Raw genomic sequence first — 21,590 nt, 5'->3', positions numbered from 1 at the left:
GCCCACTTCTCCAGTTTATTTAAATCTTTTTGAATCCTCTCTCTCTTCTCTAGTATTAGCTATCCCTCCTAGCTTTGTGTCATCAGCAAATTTAATCAGTTTACCCTCAATTCCTTCATCTAAATCGTTGATAAAGATGTTGAACAATACAGGGCCCAGGACAGAGCCCTGTGGTACCCCACTTGAGACATTCTTCCAACTGGATGTGCAGCCATTTACGACCACTCTTTGGGTCCGATCACTAAGCCAGTTATGAATCCACCTAACAGTTGCCTTGTCCATTCCATACTTAATCATTTTTTCAATAAGGATTGTATGAGAGACTTTGTCAAATGCTTTGCTGAAATCAAGATATACTATATCTACAGCATTTCCTTGATCCACCCAATCAGTGATACCGTCATAGAAGGAAAGTAAGTTAGTCTGACATGACTTATTAGTTACAAACCCATGCTGACTCTGTTTAATCACTTCATTCTTATCCAGGTATTGACATACATGTTGTTTAATAATTTGTTCAAAGATCTTTCCTGGTATAGATGTCAGACTCACCGGCCTATAGTTACCTGGGTCCACCTTCTTCCCCTTTTTGAAGATAGGAACAACATTTGCTCTTCTCCAGTCTTCTGGCACTTCTCCTGTTCTCCAAGAATTTTCAAAGATTATAGAGAGGGGTTCAAAAATTTCTTCTGCTATCTCCTTCAGTACTCTGGGGTGTAATTCATCTGGACCTGGAGACTTGAATTCATTTAGGCTAGCAAAGTGTTTCCTCACTATCTTTCTGTTTATAGATATCCTGGATTCTTCTATTCCCTTAATAGGACAGTGAATAACAGTTGATGTTACATTTCCTTTCTGAGAGAAAACAGATGCAAAATAGGAATTTAAAAGTTCAGCCTTCTCAACATCCTGTCTTACCATTTCATCATTTTCATCCTGTAAAAATCCTATAGCATCTTTGACTTTTCTTTTACTTTTGACATATCCCCAAAATCCTTTATTATTGCTTTTGACATCTCTTGCAAGCCTCAATTCATTTTCAGCTTTAGCTAATCTGATTTGTGCCCTGCAGGTTCTGCAGACAGCATTATATTCTTCTTTAGATATGCCTCCCTCTTTCCATTTTATAAACATTTTTTTCTTCCTTTTTAGCATGTGCTTAAGTTCTGTGTTCATCCATCTTGGTTTCCTTAACTGCTTCCTATTCTTCCCTCTTTTCGGAATTGTTAACAACTGTGCTTTGAGAATTTCATTTTTCAAGATTTCCCATCCTTCCTGGACATTTTTGTCTTTAAGGATATCCAGCCATTGGATCCCTCCAATTCTCTTTCTGAATCCCTTAAAATCTGCCTTTCTGAAATCGAACCTTGACGTCTGAGTCTTCACAGGTCTTCCGCCTCTAGTTATCCAAAATTCTAAAATAGCATGGTCGCTACCTCCTAGGGTCCCAGCCACTTTTACCTCCTCAACCATTTCCTCCCTGTTTATAAGGATTAGATCCAAGGTAGCAGTTCCCCTTGTTTTCTCCCTTACCTTTTGGAAGATAAAGTTGTCAGCAAGAGAGGATAAGAATTTCCTTGACCTGTTAGTTTTGCCTGAGAGAGATTCCCAACAAATGTCTGGATAGTTGAAATCTCCCATGACAACTATGTCATATTTTTTGGAGAACTTGGCCATTTGATGCATAAAGAGTTCATCCATAGCTTCAGCTTGCACAGGCGGCCTGTAGTAAATGCCTACAATGGTGTCCTTTCCATTGTTCTGTCCTTGTATTCTTACCCAAACAGTTTCCAAAATAGCAAAAAAAAAAAAAAATATATATATAAAAAAAATGCATAGAGGTACATGAAAAACACCAAATCGACACAAGAAGGGCCCTAAGAATGTCAACACCAATCAGGCCATGAGGAAGCCAGTGAAAGACAAATCCTCATTGATGCCCCCAGGTCTAACAGTGTTCAATTGAAAAATCCATCTGGACTCCAACCGCAATAATTCGCTCAGTCTGTCAGTTTTGCGAATATTGGGTTTGATCCTCTGCAAACCCACCACAGTAAGGCCCCTAATTTGGCTATTATGAAATTCCAAAAAATGTGAAGCCACTGATGTAAAATAATGCATATCCTGTAAAATATTCAGGATTAGTTACCAGATAAAAATATAGTGGTTTATTTGGATTCTTCCATCAAAGAAAGGTTATTACAGAAAAACAGGTGAATAAAAATAGGTGAAAGAGAAATTGTCCATTAGATCATGCTCTGAGATCCCAAATGGCAAAAGCAACATGTATTCTTCTTCTCTCCGAGATCCTGAATAGCAAATGGCTGCTGTCTCAGTTCGGCTTCTCACATCGCCGTCAATTAATATACCAGCTGTTATGTCATGTCATCTTGCGTCTGTCTCTCATGATGGTGAGGGAAGAAGACAGCACCCTCTACAGTTAGCCATGAATTATATACGTCTCTTGAAACACGTGATCTCTACATATATGGAGCTGTCTTTCTACCATGAGCCAAGCTTAAAAATAGCCTATGTCGTGTAAGCTAAAGCAATGTACAGAACTGGGTGTAATAAGAAATTAACGGATTATTAATATTTAACAATTCCCCCTTTTGAGGGAGACAGACATTAATTGGAACCCTCAAATATAACAAGATCTTCTTTCTTCTTTTCTTCTTCTTTGACAAAATAATTTAATATCAATAATAATAATAATAATAATAATAATAATAATAATATTAGATTACCGTTATAAGTACTCAATGACATAATTGATGTGAATTCATGTTATGGTAAGCCGTGAACAATATTCATATAAAATATGTATAATTATACTTCCCTAAGTCTAAATTGAAGCATCTCAGGTCCAGTCATCATCATCTGATGTCATCTGGTCTTCATTTTGATGTCTTCTGTCTTCTTCTTGGTTCTTTTAAAAATACAGTTTTCTTATAGCATATAGATGTGTTGTGTATCAAATCAAAGTCCATAATTTCAAATGTTAATACGAAACAAAGTCTATAAATGAAATGCAGCTTTAATATCTGTGCAGTGTCATCTTTAAAAACCTGGGCTTATATTGGCTCGCCTTGGATATTCTGGAATCCTCCATCGGCACTGGTCTTTGAACAGGTGTGACGTCTTTGGTCAGCAAAGCAAGGGTTAAAATGACTCTTCCTTGCTAAACATAGCACCATAACCAGTCCTTGTCCTAATGCACAGGACATATGTCAGGGTTGTAGCTTCCTGATAACTACCTTCATTGTTCACCAGCTTTCATCGAAGCTTTTCAGGTGATTGAAAACCTCTGGAACTTGATAAGAACGTGATAACACCGTTCATCTCAGCATCATAGGATCATCGTCCTCTGGTTGTCAGGTTAGACACTTTAATTGTGACTGTCGGTGGTGGATACTGCACTTGTGACTGTCAGTGGTGGATACTGCACTTGTGACTGTCAGTGGTGGATACTGCATTTGTAATTAACACAGTCTATTACTCAGTAATCATAGCTTTGTTACCTTCTGGGATTTCTGGATCGCGGCATTCTTCTTCTTGCAACTGATAAAAATCAATGAAGTTTAGAAATGTGAAAAGTCTTTATTAACATAATTTCAGTATCTTGCTTGAAGTCTTCATTCCCTATTCTATACCAAATCTGGTAATTTCCTATCCTATAATATCACAGCGTACCATAGCAATCAGTAATATCCATATAATTATTATCAGAATTTGTACTGTATATGGATTTCAATATTTGAAATAATAAACCAATAATAAGTGATAATACATTATTATCCATATTTTTCATGTGATAGAACATTTTTTATGTCATAGGTGTAATTACCTTTTTCAACCCATAGGTGTCACTGTGTTTTATGTAACCAGTGTTTTCATCTTTATTAATAAGGAATATATTTATTATACTAATAATATGTAGGAATGTATAGCCATGAACCAAAATAAGAATATATGAGTGAGCGAATGAATGAATAAAAGAATTGTTGCATATAACTCAGAAGTGAAACATTTTCCTTAGTAATAGAACCATATAATTGCTATATTTAATGAAGCAATATTCTCAGTAGATATTACTTTACTAAATATTGGTGAAAGAATTAAAAATAATGAAAAATAAGAATGAAAAATAAGAATAAGAATAAGGCCTTTATGTTGATGCAGTGTAGTTATGTCTTCAGTAACATATACCCTTAATATTTCCATGATCTGGATTATTTCATAATTGTCATAAACTTGTGTTATCAAAATATTCAAATCATGCAACTTTGCATGTAATTCCTCTTAGTGTAAAGAAATGACTCTTTATAATACTTGTTATTATACCCAATACTTATACCATTGTACCTTATTAATATTTTTTTTCTATTAAAATGTGTGAAGAAGAAGTATTAATCAAATGTGATTATGTAGTCAGGATAAAAAACATATTTCCCCCTTAATACCAAAAAATATTGTTTCATGAAATAATTCATTTATCAAAACCAAAATTAAAAATAATTAATGTATAAATTATGTGAATTTATACTTGCTTATACCATTATTTGTCTGAAGATGTGTAACCATCAAAATTAATTTGAATATCATAAAATTATCCTTTGGAAAAATTAATTTAAATGTAACACACTTGGACAGAGAAGGAAGGTCCACTATTCCCAGATGCAGCTGGTGAATACCAGGCTCTGTGCTGGTGCCTGTTTAAAAGAGCTAAAGCTGATAAGGAAAGAATAGATTTTCTTCCTAAACTATTTTCTATTTTGTTGTGCGATTGCACTTATCCACAATTAACTAAATCAAGAAATAATAATTACTATAGAAATACAGAAATATATGTTGTATAGATAATATTTCATTATGTATCTTAATATTCTATTAATTTAACTGATCTGCATATTTCTCCTAAAGATAAAAGCTTTTGGGGTTTTTTTTTTTTTTTTTTTTTTTTTTTTCCTTTCTCTCATGCATTCAGGATCCTGAGGTCTCACAAACGTATCACATTACTCGCTCAGCAGCTGCTCATACACTCAGTCACTGTCACTCAGACTGTGTCACATATTAAGTTTAATACACGTATTTTAACCCAAATTATCCTAATTATCAATGCATTGTAAACTATTTCAATTTAGTCTCTTAATATTTCTTTGAATATTCCCCCTTTAAAATTCTTTTCCTAAGGAACAGGGACATAGTATACTGGTATACTTGTATTATTAGAACAAGGTTCAAATTCCCCTGCTGTGGTAGTCATTCAAACCATGCAGTAAAAAAAAAAAAAGCACACACCCAGAACATTTTAAAAAGCAATTGGTTATTTCCTTTTAAGGGTTAGATATATAAAATCATGCAATTATTGCAACATCCTGTGTAAATAAAGGCATAAATCCTTGGAAGAAAATTTTTCTCGATTAAGTCCTGCTTTGAAATGAAAATTCTAAGGAAACATAAAAAATAAGGTTAATATCATATTCATATTCTAAATATTATTACTGATGTAGATTTTAATTTTCATTAAAAAATACAGTTCTACTATTTCTACTTCTACAAACACTCTATATATACTGTATGACTATGTATATATCCACAAACCATAAAACTACAGGATTATACTCTATAAAATAATTACATATAACTCACTAATTGTATAACACTGTTACACAATATATATATTACTTTTTCTAACCAATTCCTACACCCATACTTATTTCTCTGCAAAAAATATCCTGAAAGGTTCTTGCCATTTTAAAGCTGATAGATTCTTGGAGCAGAGTATTCAGTTTACAGGCCATGATGTCACTCACCACCTGTTTCTGTCTGTTAAATTCGGCCATCTTTGTTACAGAAAGAAAATCAGAACTCATCATTTTTCTTAATTCAATTTGTGTCTTTTCGGTGTTCTTTTGCATCATTCCATATGGTTTATAACAAACATGTGATTTTCTTTTTCTTTCTTCGTAGATTTGATTTTGGGGAAAACTCATTTTAGAAGGTTTTGCTAATACAGGCTTCTGATAAGATTTTACTCTGCCTGTCTTTCCAAAATTAGCACAATTTATTTTCCTTTCACGATTCTCGTGTTTCCTGGCAAAATCAAGAAATTGCGCACATTCAAACAAAGAATCTTTTTGTGACGCAATAACACGAGATGCAGGATTTAGAAACCAAAATTTGCTTACAAAACTCCTTATGAGGGACGGTGTTTTGACATTCTCACTCAGCATTCTATACAAACGTTCATATATGGACATGAACGTAAAAATACATTCCTTCCGACCAATCCTTAATTTTTGAAGAATATCAATATCTGGATGATTTTCATTTGATGAACAAAAAATGAGAATTTTTAATCTGTCCTTATCAGTTAAATTCTCATGTGTTTCACCAGATAACTTTAAAGACAATCTCCTTGCAAAATTTACAGGGATCCACATTTTGAACAACTGATTCTTCTCCTCGTTAGATAAATCAAAGTTATCAGTACAACTTTCAAAGATCTCAGAGTTTCTACAAACATCTATTTTGTTGTCATAAGCAGGAATTATTTGGCATATTTTTATCAAATTCTTCCTCACGCTACTTCGGATTTGGGCCTGTGAGTCTTCTATTTTTAGTGGTACGTCTTTCCCTTGTACGTCCTCTACGTCAGTTCTGAAGTCTCCTCCTACTTCTCCATCTTCTGCAAGGTCACCTTCAATAGCTGCTACTACTTGTAACTGTTTCTCCACATTACAGTGAATCTCGGGAATATCACTATCCTCTACACAATCATTTTTAGATTTCTCTGACACAGATCTATGAAATATATCTACCATCTGTAGAATATTTTTTAATCTCTCTCTTTCTCTATTGAAAAACTTAGAATCTAACCTCTGATTCTCGAGTTCACACTCGGCATATAAACTTAACCATAAAACTTCTGAATTAGAATTGTCTACAGACTTAAATTTCAATTTACTCTGCTTAGCAAGACAATTAATGACATCCATTTTATCTTACCTTGAAATGTCTCAGCTCCTTTGATGGACAACGCTGGGTTCCTGTCTTTACACGTCTGGCTTAGGTCTGGTACTTTTGGCACTTGTAGTACTTCTCAATCTATCTGGTACTTCTTACTTCTAGGTTCTATGTGATTCTTGTAAGTAGTGGAATTCGCGATAACTTGCACATATGATTTGACGTTAGCAAAGTCCAATCCCCCGTGTGTGCAAGTTGAGGGAAATCCGCAAAAAAGTACAAAAATTCAGATCTGGCTGGCTCTCCAATGTAAAATAATGCATATCCTGTAAAATATTCAGGATTAGTTACCAGATAAAAATATAGTGGTTTATTTGGATTCTTCCATCAAAGAAAGGTTATTACAGAAAAACAGGTGAATAAAAATAGGTGAAAGAGAAATTGTCCATTAGATCATGCTCTGAGATCCCAAATGGCAAAAGCAACATGTATTCTTCTTCTCTCCGAGATCCTGAATAGCAAATGGCTGCTGTCTCAGTTCGGCTTCTCACATCGCCGTCAATTAATATACCAGCTGTTATGTCATGTCATCTTGCGTCTGTCTCTCATGATGGTGAGGGAAGAAGACAGCACCCTCTACAGTTAGCCATGAATTATATACGTCTCTTGAAACACGTGATCTCTACATATATGGAGCTGTCTTTCTACCATGAGCCAAGCTTAAAAATAGCCTATGTCGTGTAAGCTAAAGCAATGTACAGAACTGGGTGTAATAAGAAATTAACGGATTATTAATATTTAACAACTGAGCTCAAGCTTTTACCCTTGGCCAGGTCTGATCCAGCCAAATTAATGTTGGAAGTGTGCTGCTGCACACGTTTACGCAATTCTTGAGATGTCTGTCCAATGTAAACTTTAGAACATGGACAGACTAGTGCGTATATGACGTTGTGCCTTTTACAATTAATGTAATCTCGTAGCTGGTATTCGCATCCATCCTGTGGGTTAGTGAAAGTGTGGGTGCGAATCATGAAGCCACACACATTACACTCCCCACACGGAAAGGAGCCCCATAAGCGAAATCCTGTTTGGGTTCTTACAGTGGGCCTAACAAAATGACTTCGCACAAGCGAATCTCGCAAATTAGGTGCTCTCCGTGCAGTTAGGAGGGGTCTTTCAGGTAAGAGGTTAGAAATACGCACGTCAGTTTTCAAAATTGGCCAATGAGTCTCAAAAAGTTTCCTCATTTTGTCCCACTGGTTGTGGAACATCGTGATGAAACGAATTTGGCTGTCACCAATCCGTGAGACAGGTTTTAAAAGCTCTTCACGAGTGACAGAGTTGACCCTACGAAATGCTTGACCTATCATGGATCTCGGATAATGTCTCTGACGCAGTCTATTGGTAAGATCCTTAGATTGTGTCCTGAAATCAACAAAGTCCGTACAATTTCGACGCAATCTCGCAAATTGTCCATAGGGTATGCCCCTTTTCAAATGTTCCGGACGAAAGCTCCTATAGTCTAAAAGACTATTGGTTGCCGTTGCTTTTCGGAAAAGGTCGGTGCAAATCCGATTGTCCTGGAGAGAAAGTCTGAGATCCAAAAAAGGTGCAGTTCCATGTCATTAGTGCATCAATTTTTTTTTTTTTTTTTTTCCTCTTTTTAGTATTTGCATTGATTTTTGTATTACATGTGATTCTGAGCATGGACACTGCTGCAAGGTACTGGTGCTCTATCACTTTATTTTTCCAGGTTGATAGCATAAGTTTGCTATGGAGCACTGATGTCATTCTTGGGTGCTGGGCTATGTGAGGAGAAAGAGTTAAGAACCACCCTCCCCCCTCCCTGCCTGGCTTTCAGAGCAGCAGCTTTGTTACATGTGGGGAACCTCCTGGTTCCTGATCTCTGGCTTTTGAACTGCTAGTGTCTTGTTCACAATCTCTAAGGAATACAATGCTATCTACTGCGCAGGCGTCATGACTCATTCTGGACTCGGGTTATCTTCATCACACAGCTGACACCGCACTCAGGTGTCGGCGTGCCCTGTAGTGATTACAATTGCAATTGTACTATAAAGGGGACTTGATATAATTCCTGGCTACTTCCCTGATGAAGCTGCAGGTTAGCAGCGACACTCGTTGGGGTCTGTGGGCAGTGTGAGTATGCTTAGGTAATTTGCATGTGATCCAGCAATTACCTTCCCTCATCTATGGACTTGCATGGTAATCATTTGGATTGTTTACATACCTACAAGTGACTATTAGGCCAGATTCACACTGGCGAGGAATACGGGCGCGTGAGAGGCGCAAAAAGCACGCATTAGACACGGACAAATGATTTTCAATGGGGTCACTCGCACCAGGCGTATATTTCTCATCCGTATCCTATGCTCCGTGCCAATCGCAGCATGCTGCGATTGTCAGCGTACTACGCCCGCGCGATGCAAATTATGCGAACCGGACAAGAAAGGAGGCGTCATGGAGGCGCATCTGTCGCCAGATGTACCATGACTTTGGTGACAGACTACGTGATGAGCAGCATAAAATTCGTAAGTGCAACCATAAAAACATCATCAACCTTAGCGCGCGCTAAAAAATGATTCTACAATCAGCACCCCCCCTTCCTGGGCATGTAATTTTATTAGCCTCATGAGGCCGTTACATTTGGATGTGACACGTGGCTTCACACAGCCATAATTAGGGGTTAGTGTCATGTCGGACGCTGTTCACACCACAGCATCCGGCAGGCAGAGGTAGTTCCACCTCCAGCCACTATAGCCTCAGTGGCGCCGGTTTGATCTTCAGGCTCTCGGGGGTTAATCCTGCTGGAGACCAGGTTGGAAGGTTAGTCACGCCCACGGTCTTTAAATAGTCATACTGGCATATGGGCGTCGCCGATTATAGCTTGTGTTTCATACCAAGTGGTTCCGGTCTGGAGTGGAGGTGTTCAAGAGAGAGAGATTCATATCTGGTGTCGTATGATCCATCGTTATCCTTTCTCCTTCCCATATTTGTGTTTAGTTGTGCCCTGTTCACATTACTGTTTATTCCTGTGTGTGTGCGGCGCAGTGCAGTTTAAGTTCTCCCTGTCTGTCATTATTTGTGTGGGAGCTTTGGTGGTGTGACTCCTCACTGGGTGGAGGGTGGAGGGTTAAGTCCAGGGCTGAGCAGGAGATAAGGAAAGGTCGGAGGCTCAGGCATTTGCACCTTCAGCAAAAACCCTGGGTTGAGGGTCAGACAGGGTTTCCCCTAGTAAAAGGGACACCACAGGGGCCCCGGGTATTTCAGCCTTAGTTGAACTAAGCCCCCGTGACATTATAATCGGCCCACATTTTTTCAGGAGTCCATGGATCCATTAGATTCCATAACCCACCAGTTGGCGGCGCTGTCCATACAGGTCTCCGAGTTGAAAGGGGCAGTTCAGCAGCAGGGCCTGGTAGTAGCAAAGGTGCAAACGGCATCTGCAGGTATCGGTGCAGAGCCGAAGTTTCCGCTGCCAGAACGATTTTCAGGCGATCGCAGCAAATTTGTCGTATTTCGGGAGGCCTGCAAATTATACTTCCGCATGCAGCCAATATCCTCAGGTAATGAGGCCCAGCGAGTAGGGCTGGTGTTGTCATTACTGAGTGGTGACCCCCAAGCATGGGCATTTTCCTTACCAGCTGACTCTGCTACATTTCATTCGGTCGATAATGTTTTTTCTGCCCTCGGGCTCATTTACGATGACCCTGACCGACTGGCTCTAGCGGAATCTAAAATCCGCGCCCTCCGCCAGGGGGAGCGCTTGGCAGAAGACTATTGTTCGGAATTTCGCCGCTGGGCTGTAGACACACAGTGGAATGACCCAGCGCTGCGGAGCCAGTTTATTCATGGGGTATCAGGGAGGGTGAAACAAGCCCTCCTGATGTATGAGACTCCGGCATCATTGGAGTCTGCCATGAGTTTGGTGATACGTATTGATCGCCGTTTTCATCAGGGGGCACAGGAGACGCTACCTCTGGGGGAAAACAGAGGTGCAGGTGTGGTTGAAGTAGATGAGTCCACTGAACCTATGCAGATTGCTGGCGTGGCACAGGTTCAGCCTCGCGCTCCGGGATTCCGGAAGCCCGGAGCATGTTTCTACTGTGGTAAAGGAGGTCATTATGTTAACGTTTGCCCGGTACTACCTAAGAGGGTCACACCGGCGGAAAACTGTTAAGCTCAGAGGGTATGGAGGAGACCCAACTGAGCGTATGCATATCCTCCATGATGGTATCTCAATGTATGCTCCCTGCCAAGGTTATTATCGCCGGCAGAGAGCTACCTATATCAGTGTTTGTGGATAGCGGTTCCGCCACCAATCTCATAGATGAGGAGTTTGCACACACCGCCGGGTTTAAGATCGAAAAACTTCCTCACCCCATACAGGTGGTGACCATTAATGCTGTTCCCCTCCCTCAAGGGGAGATTACTGAGTTTGTGGCAGAGGTGAAACTCCACATTGGGGTCCTACATTCTGAGTCGGTTACATGTAGGGTCCTCCGTAATCACCCAGCTCAAATGGTCCTGGGTTTTCCATGGCTGTCCAGGCACAACCCGGTAATTGATTGGAAAACTCAGGACATAGTACAATGGAGTGGTTTCTGCCAAGACAATTGCTTGGCCACATGTGTGTCCGCCGTGACGCCCAGCCTGCCGGAGGCTTTGCAGGATTTCGCGGATGTTTTCTCTGAGAAGGGTTGCTCAGAACTGCCTCCACATAGAGCCTATGACTGTGCTATTAGGTTAAAACCCGGGGCCAAATTACCTAAGGCCAGGATGTTTAATATTTCTGGTCCTGAGAGACAAGCTCTGAAAGACTACATCGCGGAGAGTCTGAGCAAAGGTCACATCCGGCCTTCGTCCTCGCCTGTAGCCGCGGGGTTTTTCTTCATTAAGAAGAAAGATGGGGGGTTACGCCCGTGTCTGGATTTCCGAGAGTTAAACCAGATTACTATCCGTGATCCCTACCCAATGCCGTTGATCCCGGATTTGTTCAACCAGGTAGCGGGGGCGAAATGGTTTTCCAAGCTGGACCTCAGGGGGGCGTATAACCCCATAAGGGTCCGTCAGGGGGATGAGTGGAAGACGGCGTTTAACACTCCTGAGGGTCATTTTGAGAGTCTGGTTATGCCGTTTGGGTTGACCACCGCGCCTGCCGTTTTCCAACATTTTATTAATGATGTATTTGCTCATGTCCTGGGGAGATTTGTGATTGTATACCTGGATGATATCCTCATTTATTCTAGCGATCGGGACACTCATTTGGAGCATGTTAGGCAGGTGTTACAGTTGCTCCGGGAGAACCAGCTCTATGCTAAGCTGGAAAAATGTTTATTTTTTGTCCAGGAGTTGCCCTTTTTGGGATATATTGTGTCCGCAGCCGGTTTTAAAATGGACACCGCTAAGGTGCAAGCGGTGTTGCAATGGGAGAGGCCGGAGAGTCTGAAAGCACTCCAGCGGTTCCTTGGGTTTGCGAATTATTATAGGAAATTTATAAAACACTTTTCGACTGTCGCCAAACCGCTCACGGACATGACAAAGAAGGGTGCCGATCTGGCGAACTGGCCTGAGGTGGCTATACGTGCATTTGAGCGTCTGAAGAATAGTTTTGCTTCAGCCCCCATTCTGGTGCAACCAGACGTGTCTAAACCTTTTGTGGTAGAGGTTGATGCGTCAGAGGTGGGAGTGGGGGCAGTACTGTCTCAAGGCTCGTCCTTGAGCGAGATGCATCCATGCGCCTACTTCTCCAAGAAGCTGTCGCCGGCCGAACGGAATTATGATATCGGCAACAGGGAGTTGTTGGCCATCAAACTGGCTTTTGAGGAATGGCGACACTTCTTGGAGGGGGCGGCTCACCAGGTCACAGTTATCACCGACCATAAGAATCTGCTCTACCTGGAGTCGGCCAAGCGTCTGTCTCCTAGGCAGGCTCGCTGGGCATTGTTTTTTACTCGTTTCAATTTTCTTGTGACGTACCGTCCCGGGGCTAAAAACACCAAGGCGGATGCTTTGTCTAGGTGTTTTCCAGGGGGAGAACCTCGGGAAGAGCCGGTACCCATCCTCCAGAAAGGGGTAGTGGTCTCGGCTCTCACGACTGAGGTAGAGGCGGAGATTGCCGAGGCCCAAGAGGAGGTACCACCAGGACTTCCCGCCAACAAATCATTTGTACCCCTGCATCTTCGGCCTAAGGTGTTGAAGGAACACCACGATTCGGTACTGGCTGGTCACCCAGGGGTGAAGGGCACCTTAGAGCTGGTATCGCGTCGTTTCTGGTGGCCCAAAATCCGGCAGGACGTGGTCTCGTACGTGGCAGCTTGCATCACGTGCGCTAGGGCTAAGTCACCCCGAACCCGTCCTGCTGGCACGCTACAGCCTCTGGGGGTACCCAATAGGCCATGGACAGAAATCTCCATGGATTTTATCACTGACTTGCCAGCCTCGGCAGGGAACACGGTCATCCTGGTGGTGGTTGACCGTTTTTCAAAGATGGCGCATTTTGTGGCGTTGTCCTCTTTGCCCAATGCTAAGACGTTGGCTCAGGTATTTGTGAAGGAGGTGGTCAGACTCCACGGAGTACCGTCTGACATAGTATCTGATAGGGGTACGCAATTTGTGGCGAGGTTTTGGAAAGCTTTTTGCTCTAGGTTGGGGATCAAGTTGTCACATTCATCGGCGTTTCATCCACAGTCTAATGGACAAACTGAGCGCATGAACCAAAATCTAGAACAGTATTTACGATGCTTTGTGTCCGACAACCAGGAGGAGTGGTCTACTTTCCTTCCTCTGGCCGAATTCGCATTAAATAATCACCGCCAAGAGTCATCAGGAGAGTCTCCATTCTTTTGTGTGTACGGTCAACATCCTCAGTTTTGTACCTTACGTCAGGGTGACTCCGGGGGTGTCCCGGAGGAGGATCAGCTAGGAGACCAATTGTCATCAGTCTGGAGGTGGGTGAAACAGCGTTTGTTGAGCATGAGTGCCAGGTACAAACGGGTGGCTGACAGTAGACGCGTGCCAGGTCCGGACCTGTGTGTGGGTGAATGGGTGTGGTTAGCTACGAAGAACATAAAACTCAAAATCCCATCTTTAAAACTGGGTCCAAGGTTTATTGGGCCTTTTAGGATTTCTGCCATCATTAACCCAGTGGCTTATCGGTTGGAACTTCCTGCGGTGTACAGAATACATAACGTTTTTCACAGGGCTTTATTGAAAAAGGTGGTAGGCTTGGTGGACACGACGCCGATGCCATCTCCAGTCATGGTGGATGGCGAGTTAGAGTTCGAGGTCGCCAAGGTGGTGGACTCTCGAGTAGTACGCCGTACTCTTCAGTATTTGGTGCACTGGCGGGGGTATGGTCCAGAGGAGAGGTCTTGGGTTCCAGCCTCAGACATACATGCGGATCGGCTGGTCAGTTCTTTTCACCGTCGTCATCCAGACAAGCCGGGTCCTATGAGTCTTGAGGGCCCTGGGGTCCCTCGTAGAAGACGGGGTACTGTCATGTCGGACGCTGTTCACACCACAGCATCCGGCAGGGGCAGAGGTAGTTCCACCTCCAGCCACTATAGCCTCAGTGGCGCCGGTTTGATCTTCAGGCTCTCGGGGGTTAATCCTGCTGGAGACCAGGTTGGAAGGTTAGTCACGCCCACGGTCTTTAAATAGTCATACTGGCATATGGGCGTCGCCGATTATAGCTTGTGTTTCATACCAAGTGGTTCCGGTCTGGAGTGGAGGTGTTCAAGAGAGAGAGATTCATATCTGGTGTCGTATGATCCGTCGTTATCCTTTCTCCTTCCCATATTTGTGTTTAGTTGTGCCCTGTTCACATTACTGTTTATTCCTGTGTGTGTGGCGCAGTGCAGTTTAAGTTCTCCCTGTCTGTCATTATTTGTGTGGGAGCTTTGGTGGTGTGACTCCTCACTGGGTGGAGGGTGGAGGGTTAAGTGCAGGGCTGAGCAGGAGATAAGGAAAGGTCGGAGGCTCAGGCATTTGCACCTTCAGCAAAAACCCTGGGTTGAGGGTCAGACAGGGTTTCCCCTAGTAAAAGGGACACCACAGGGGCCCCGGGTATTTCAGCCTTAGTTGAACTAAGCCCCCGTGACAGTTAGGCCACAAGCTCCTCATCCTCCTAGCCAATAAAATTAGTTTAAGTGTAGCTAATGAGACCCTGTGTATCGGCCCAATTACATATGCCACCATGGGTAGAAAGCACACCCCAGAAGACCCCATGCCTAGACTACTGTTAGAAAATGTGACCTCTCAAATATGTGATTTTGACAATCTTTCCTGTCACATTGCAGTGGAAGATGTGATGAAACGCTGGCGAAGCATCCGGGACCAGTTCCACCGAGAACGCCAACAGCGGTCCAGGAGTGGGGATGCTGGGCATGTCAAAAGAAAATATATATACTATGACCGGCTGAACTTCCTCGCCCCAATTCTGGATCTGAGACCGTAAGTACATAGCTCACACCACATTACACAAATACATTACACAAATACTTTACAGGGACAAAAATATTGATGTATTTTTGCCTCTGTTCTATTTCATAAGAGAACTCAATCCAACCTTACGGATCGAGGAACGGCCTCAGAGGCAGAGCCCATTATAGATCCTGTAGGGGATGAGGTGGCTGGCCCATCTTCTCCCCCTACAAGAAGGATGGCTGAAGATGAGGCATCACAAGACCACACAATGGCTGCCCTACACACAACACCACCAGGACGGTCTGCTGCTGCCACCTCACCCATCCTGGAAGAGCCGGGCAACTTGAGCAGCAGCCCAACTGCCCAGATCAGGTCCTCCCCACAGGCTGCTCTAGCATCACGGTGAACAAGAAGAAGGCGCCAGGTCACTCTTCAAGAGAGCAGGACCAATGTGGACACAGGGGTGCTAAATTATTTGTCCAGAGTAACTACAGATGATGGTGAGGAGGCCTATGCACGTAGCCTTACCCTTTATCTCAGTGCCCTTACCCGTGAGGTCAGGCTCCGTATTAGGGGATGTATTCAGATCCTGCTTGATGCAAGCACCCCCCCAATACCCCATATGAGGTTTTTGAATTTCTGGAGAGGTGGCAGCTCTCACCACGAAATTTAATGCGCATGAGACCATCTACACAGATGCTTGCTCAAGCAGGGTCTGAACAGCCCCTAATACGTGGGCCAACACCTCAACCCCTTCCTCCCCCTACCCAACCGTCTATACCGCAGCACCAAATGTCTTCCTCAAGCCATCCCCACCAATATGGCCACTTGTACCCACCCAGTGTTGGAGGCTGGTCCCAACCTGGTTGGGGACGATCTGGCTATCTTGGTGGGTATGAGCCACGGGCCTACCAGAGCCAACAAGAAGCCCCTCACCATCATCAGTACTCTGGCCAGTATCCCCAACAGTCCCAGGAGGCTGGACAATTCCAGCATCATGGGCAACAGTATGGCCCCACACAGGGCGATGTTGGCCACAATGTCCAGCAGCACCCACAGGCTGTTCTTCCACGTTCCCCTTCCCCAACATATGAGGATTTATGATTCTGATGGTTGGAGATGTCAGATGTAACTGGTGCTCCTAATCTAAATGTAAAAACAGGTGTTCTCCTTCACCAACATTTATAACATAATTTAACATTCACATTTTTAAACAATGTTTTCCAAACATATGAAACAATCCATCATGACAGGCAACGCTACCTCACGCCTTTCAGACAGATATTACATGTGTGTAGAAAAGAGAATCTTTAAATGCGCTATGCTGTAAACTGAAAGGATGAAAATACACTACTCACTTGCTAACACATAGGAAAGGCGTGCTCGCCTTAGTTAAGTAGTCACCTTTTTTGTTAGCAATCTCTAGTACAAAATTTCTAGGCGACAAGCATTCAGAATAACCCGCTCTCTCTATGTCTTAACAAGTGAGTTTTGTATTTTCATCCTTTCCGGTATAGCATGCTTAAATATTGTCTGGTCTACAGACAGGTAATATCTGTGTGAAAGCTGTGAGGTAGCCTTGCCTGTCATGGTGGAATCTTTCTATGTTTGGCTAACATTATGAGGAAATGTGAGTGTTATCTCATTGCCTTTATTTTGGTGATGGAGCTCACCTTTTGTTGGCAAATCTAGGTTAATCTAGTCATGCAGCAATGTTTTTTTTGCCTAATGTTTGTGGCTGTTTTGTTCTGTAATGTTCATTTTACAACAAGTTAAAGAAGGCACAAAGGGTCATTTTGGCCATTGCCAAATTTGTCTTATGGCAAAATTATGTTTGCCTTTAAGCGAAAAAAAAAAAAAAGCAAAACTAAATATTTGTCTACTCTACTTAACGTCTCTGTGTGATTTTTCACAATCCCTCACAACATACTAACAGACACCAACCAATGCAATGAAACACTCATAGAATCTTAAAGGCTTGAGTAATATATATTTTGACACACACAAATTATAACATAGACACAGCATGCTCTTACCAAGAAGTTGCCCCCTCAGGTGAGATAAAGTAATTAGTGAAAATATCACGCACTTTGAGGCCAGAGAGTGGTCTACGTTGAGGGTTCATAGGTGGTCTCACCCTGCGCACATTGTCCGGCCTACGCACAACACCATCAGAGGAGGAGCAATCATGTATCCTGGTGAAGTTATGCAGAACAACACAGGCTTTCACAACTTCATTCACATTTAGCTTACTCAACTGAATGGCAGACTGGAGTACTCACCATTTGGCACAAAGAATCCCAAAGGAACATTCCACCAGTCGCCTAGCACGTGATAGGTGCAAGTTAAAAATTCTGCGCCTGTGGTCAAGATTGCGCCGGGGATATGGCCTCATGACATTGCGCGATAACTGAAAGGTCTCATCTGCCACAAGGACATAAGGGACTGATTGTTCGGGGGAGCCTGGTAGCTGGCGTGGTGGTGGTAGATCCAACTGGTTGGTGCGTAGCCGCCGAGCCATTATGGAAGTATTGAAGACTCTAGAGTCTCCCGTCCTTCCATAGGCCCCAATGTCAACAATTATAAACTTGTATTGAGGGTCTACCAGAGCCAACAATACAACAGAAAAGTATTGTTTATAATTGAAGAATTGGGAGCCTGAGTTCGGCGGCTTACGCACCCTGATATGTTTGCCATCTAGGGCCCCAATACAATTTGGAAACTGGAAGTCCTCCTCAAACTCCCTTGATATCCGTAACCAGTCTTCCATCCTGGGCTCGGGCATGACCACTTGATGGAGTCTTGTTCAGATTTCTGCACATGTAGACCTCACTATGCCTGAAATGGTAGATTTTCCTATGAGAAACTCATGGTGGAGGGCGGCATAAGACAGGCCAGTGGACAGGAAGCTGTAGAACAACAGAAATAGTAAAGTTTAGAATGGCTAAAGTAAAAAAAAATCAGTTACATGCCTACCAAACTTGTTAGGAAATGAGAGATAACAACACACACATATTGGGTGGCACAATGACTAAGTGATATGCTGGACATATTAGATGTAACATTCTGCTGTGTCAGGTGAATCATATTTGGAGTAAGATGATGGCATTAAACTTTGTCCAAGAAGGCCAAAAAACATAATTTAGCACACACATTAGGAATATAGAGAATGTGGTTGTGTAGTACATACCGTATTGTGAGTAGAAGTCGCTCCTCTGCAGATATAGCTTTGTGCATCCTTGTGTCCTGAAAGGTGATCCCAGGGCGCACTGTCTCCAAGAGGCGATCAAATGTGGCAATGCTCATGCGACAGTACTGGTAAAATTTCTCCGGATGCTCCCGCAGAGAAGAATAGAGGCGGTGAAAATGCCCTCTTGTGAGTCGTTGCCTCAAAAGTGGATGGACCCACATGCGTCTCCTCCTCCGCGGATCCACTATCACAGGATATGGTTGCCCAAAGCGCCGTGACAAAAGCCAGGTAAAGAGAACCTGCTCAGTTGTATTGAATCGCAGACCCTCTGCCATGCTGCACAAAGAACACCAACACACCTCGTGAAAGCAAGGTGACAAATGTAGAGAATGTAGGCATCCACCTGTTTCTGAGTGTCTAAATAGGGTGCAGGCTAATCATTTAAATTGTTTGCAGGCCTCAAAACTGTTAAATGTCCATTTTGCAAGGCTGCAATAAAATCCCGCCATACGGATTGCATACGGATGCCACACGGATTACATACGGATGCACACATGCGCAAAATACGTGACCTCACCTTGCTTACGGATGACCTACGGAGCACTATTTAGTGGTCATTCATCCGTATTACGCATGTAAACTACGGACCGTATTTTGCGCAGTTAGTGTGACTCCAGCCTTAGACTGATCGAACTTCATTGCTGCAAATTGTCCATATGTTTATACTAAACATTTTATGCATATTATATGGTGATAGAGGGCATTGCTGTGAATGCATTTTTTTGAAACCCTCATTTATATAAAACATTTCTTCCTTTGTATACTGCGTGTGTTCTCCACCTGCCCACTTTTGTTTCATTTGTGGTTTTTAATTGTTTTTATTGTACACTTGGATCTCTCTGGCTTTTGTATGTCAATAAAAGCCTTTTTTCACATGGACATTCTACAGCATGTTATCCTGTGTCTCTTTTCTCCCTTTTTTTCATTTGATCTACTTGGCACAGTGTTGCACCCAGTTATCATATTCATGTCATATTTTCCATGGTGCCCACCTATATACATATATACAGTTTGTAGAAGACACATTATTTAAGCAGAGTTATACGAACAGTCTGCATCTTTCCAGAATACCATGATTTTTATGCAGGACAATGCTCCATCGCATGCATTAAAATACTCCATTGCTTGACTGCCAGTAAAGGCCTTAAAGATGAAAGAATAATGACATGGTCCCCATCTTCACCTGACCTAAACCTATTAAAAATTTGTGTAATAAAATTGATCATTAAAAATGTGAATAATTGTGCACACAGTGTATTCCTCCTTTCAAAAAAAGAGATTGAAGGTAAGCGATATGTATGCATCCAATGAAAAACAACAGTGCCTGTGGTATTGATGTGGGATATAATGATGGAAAATTTCACCACTAGAGCACATACACTTTGAGAGGTACAACTAGAAAAACTATTATTCCATCCTGCAAAAAAGGACTGAACTAGAAATGTTAGGTATTCGTCCAAGCGGCCAGTGGCAGCAACAGGCTACAGTACTTGTGTGGCATGTACAGATATTAAATTTGACTACTAAAATAGATGAGCAATAAATAAAAAAGCAGTTTGTGACATGCACATTTTAATTGTCTAGATTTTCATTAATTTTCTTTTGTGTTTTTTAGCACAATTATTGAATAAGAACTGCAAAAACTTTTACACTCTGCACACTTTTACATTTTCTGTGACTGAAAAGTTTGTGAATTGGCATTTTTTTTCTTTAAAGCACCACTCCAGCATTTTCTGTATTGCACTAGAGTGCTGCTTCAAATGTAAGTCCCCTGCCCTCTTTCTCATACTCACCTGTCATCCCCTTTATTCTTTTCCAGCGTCACTTCTGTCCATTACCAGCGAAAAGTGACCTGCCGGCATGCTCCAGTGTCTGCTGGAGCTCGTCGAAGGTCACTTTTCAATGAAAGTCTATGAAAGGCTCGTTCTGGCTCCCATAGATGTGTTTTGAGAGCTTGTGATGTAGCTTCTTTCAGTCAGAAGCTAATGTCACAGCATGGCACCGTAGTACCAGACTGGTGTCGGCAAAAGGTGAAGACGCCGGAGAGTGAGTATAAAACAGGGGCTTACATTTAAATCACCACTCCAGGGCTGAAGAAAACAAATGCTGGAGTGGTGCTTTAATAAGTCTTGAGTTGGATTGCTGCTTGCTTCTGCATGAAAAAAAGAAAAAAGTCTTTAGCCACTTCCCACCTGAGCGATTATTCATTTTTTGCACTTTTGTTTTGCCTTCCCTTCTTCTAAGGGCTACTTTTTTTTTAATTTTCAGTCAACATAACCATAGTTGGGCTTCTTTTTTTTATATTTGATGAATTGTACCTTTGTATGATATCATACAAAGTATTGGAAAGTGGTAAATAAAATTCCAAGCATGCAAAATTTCATTTATTCAGTGGTGAAAAAAAAAAATCAGAAATTTGTAAAAAAAAAAAAATATATACTAACTGAAGAGCCCGGCGTTGCCCAGGCATAGTAACTAACTGTGTAGTTATAACAAAGATCATTTGTCACAGCATCTCTAAGGTCAATGTATTCCTCGGCTCTGAGCTTCTTTTGTTTTAGTCGGATATACAGAAGACGTTCACTCTCAATTTTTGCATACATGTCAACGATGAATTGGTATTGTGAGGAAGGAGGGAGACACAAGCGCAATATAGGGTCTTATCCCACAAATAAAGTAAGCGGTTTGACAGAAAACTGCTCACCTGGTAGTAGGTATTCAAAGTATGTATAGATAAGGGTTGCTGCAGATCCACAAGTCGGTCACCGACTATCTGAAACAGAACTCTGCAAAGGAATACGTGGATTTCGTCCGCGCTGCCCAAATGATGAAATTCCAGAAGGTTAATAAAGTTTGACAGTGGGTTATTCTACACGTTTCAAGGTTTTTTGCAACCTCTTCTTCAGTAAATACCACATGAAGCATA

The sequence above is a fragment of the Dendrobates tinctorius genome, unplaced genomic scaffold (genome assembly GCF_039654945.1).
Source record: "Dendrobates tinctorius isolate UK_male_01 unplaced genomic scaffold, ASM3965494v1 ptg000029l, whole genome shotgun sequence".
NCBI classification, from domain to species: domain Eukaryota; kingdom Metazoa; phylum Chordata; class Amphibia; order Anura; family Dendrobatidae; genus Dendrobates; species Dendrobates tinctorius.
This window is presented reverse-complemented; position numbering follows the sequence as displayed.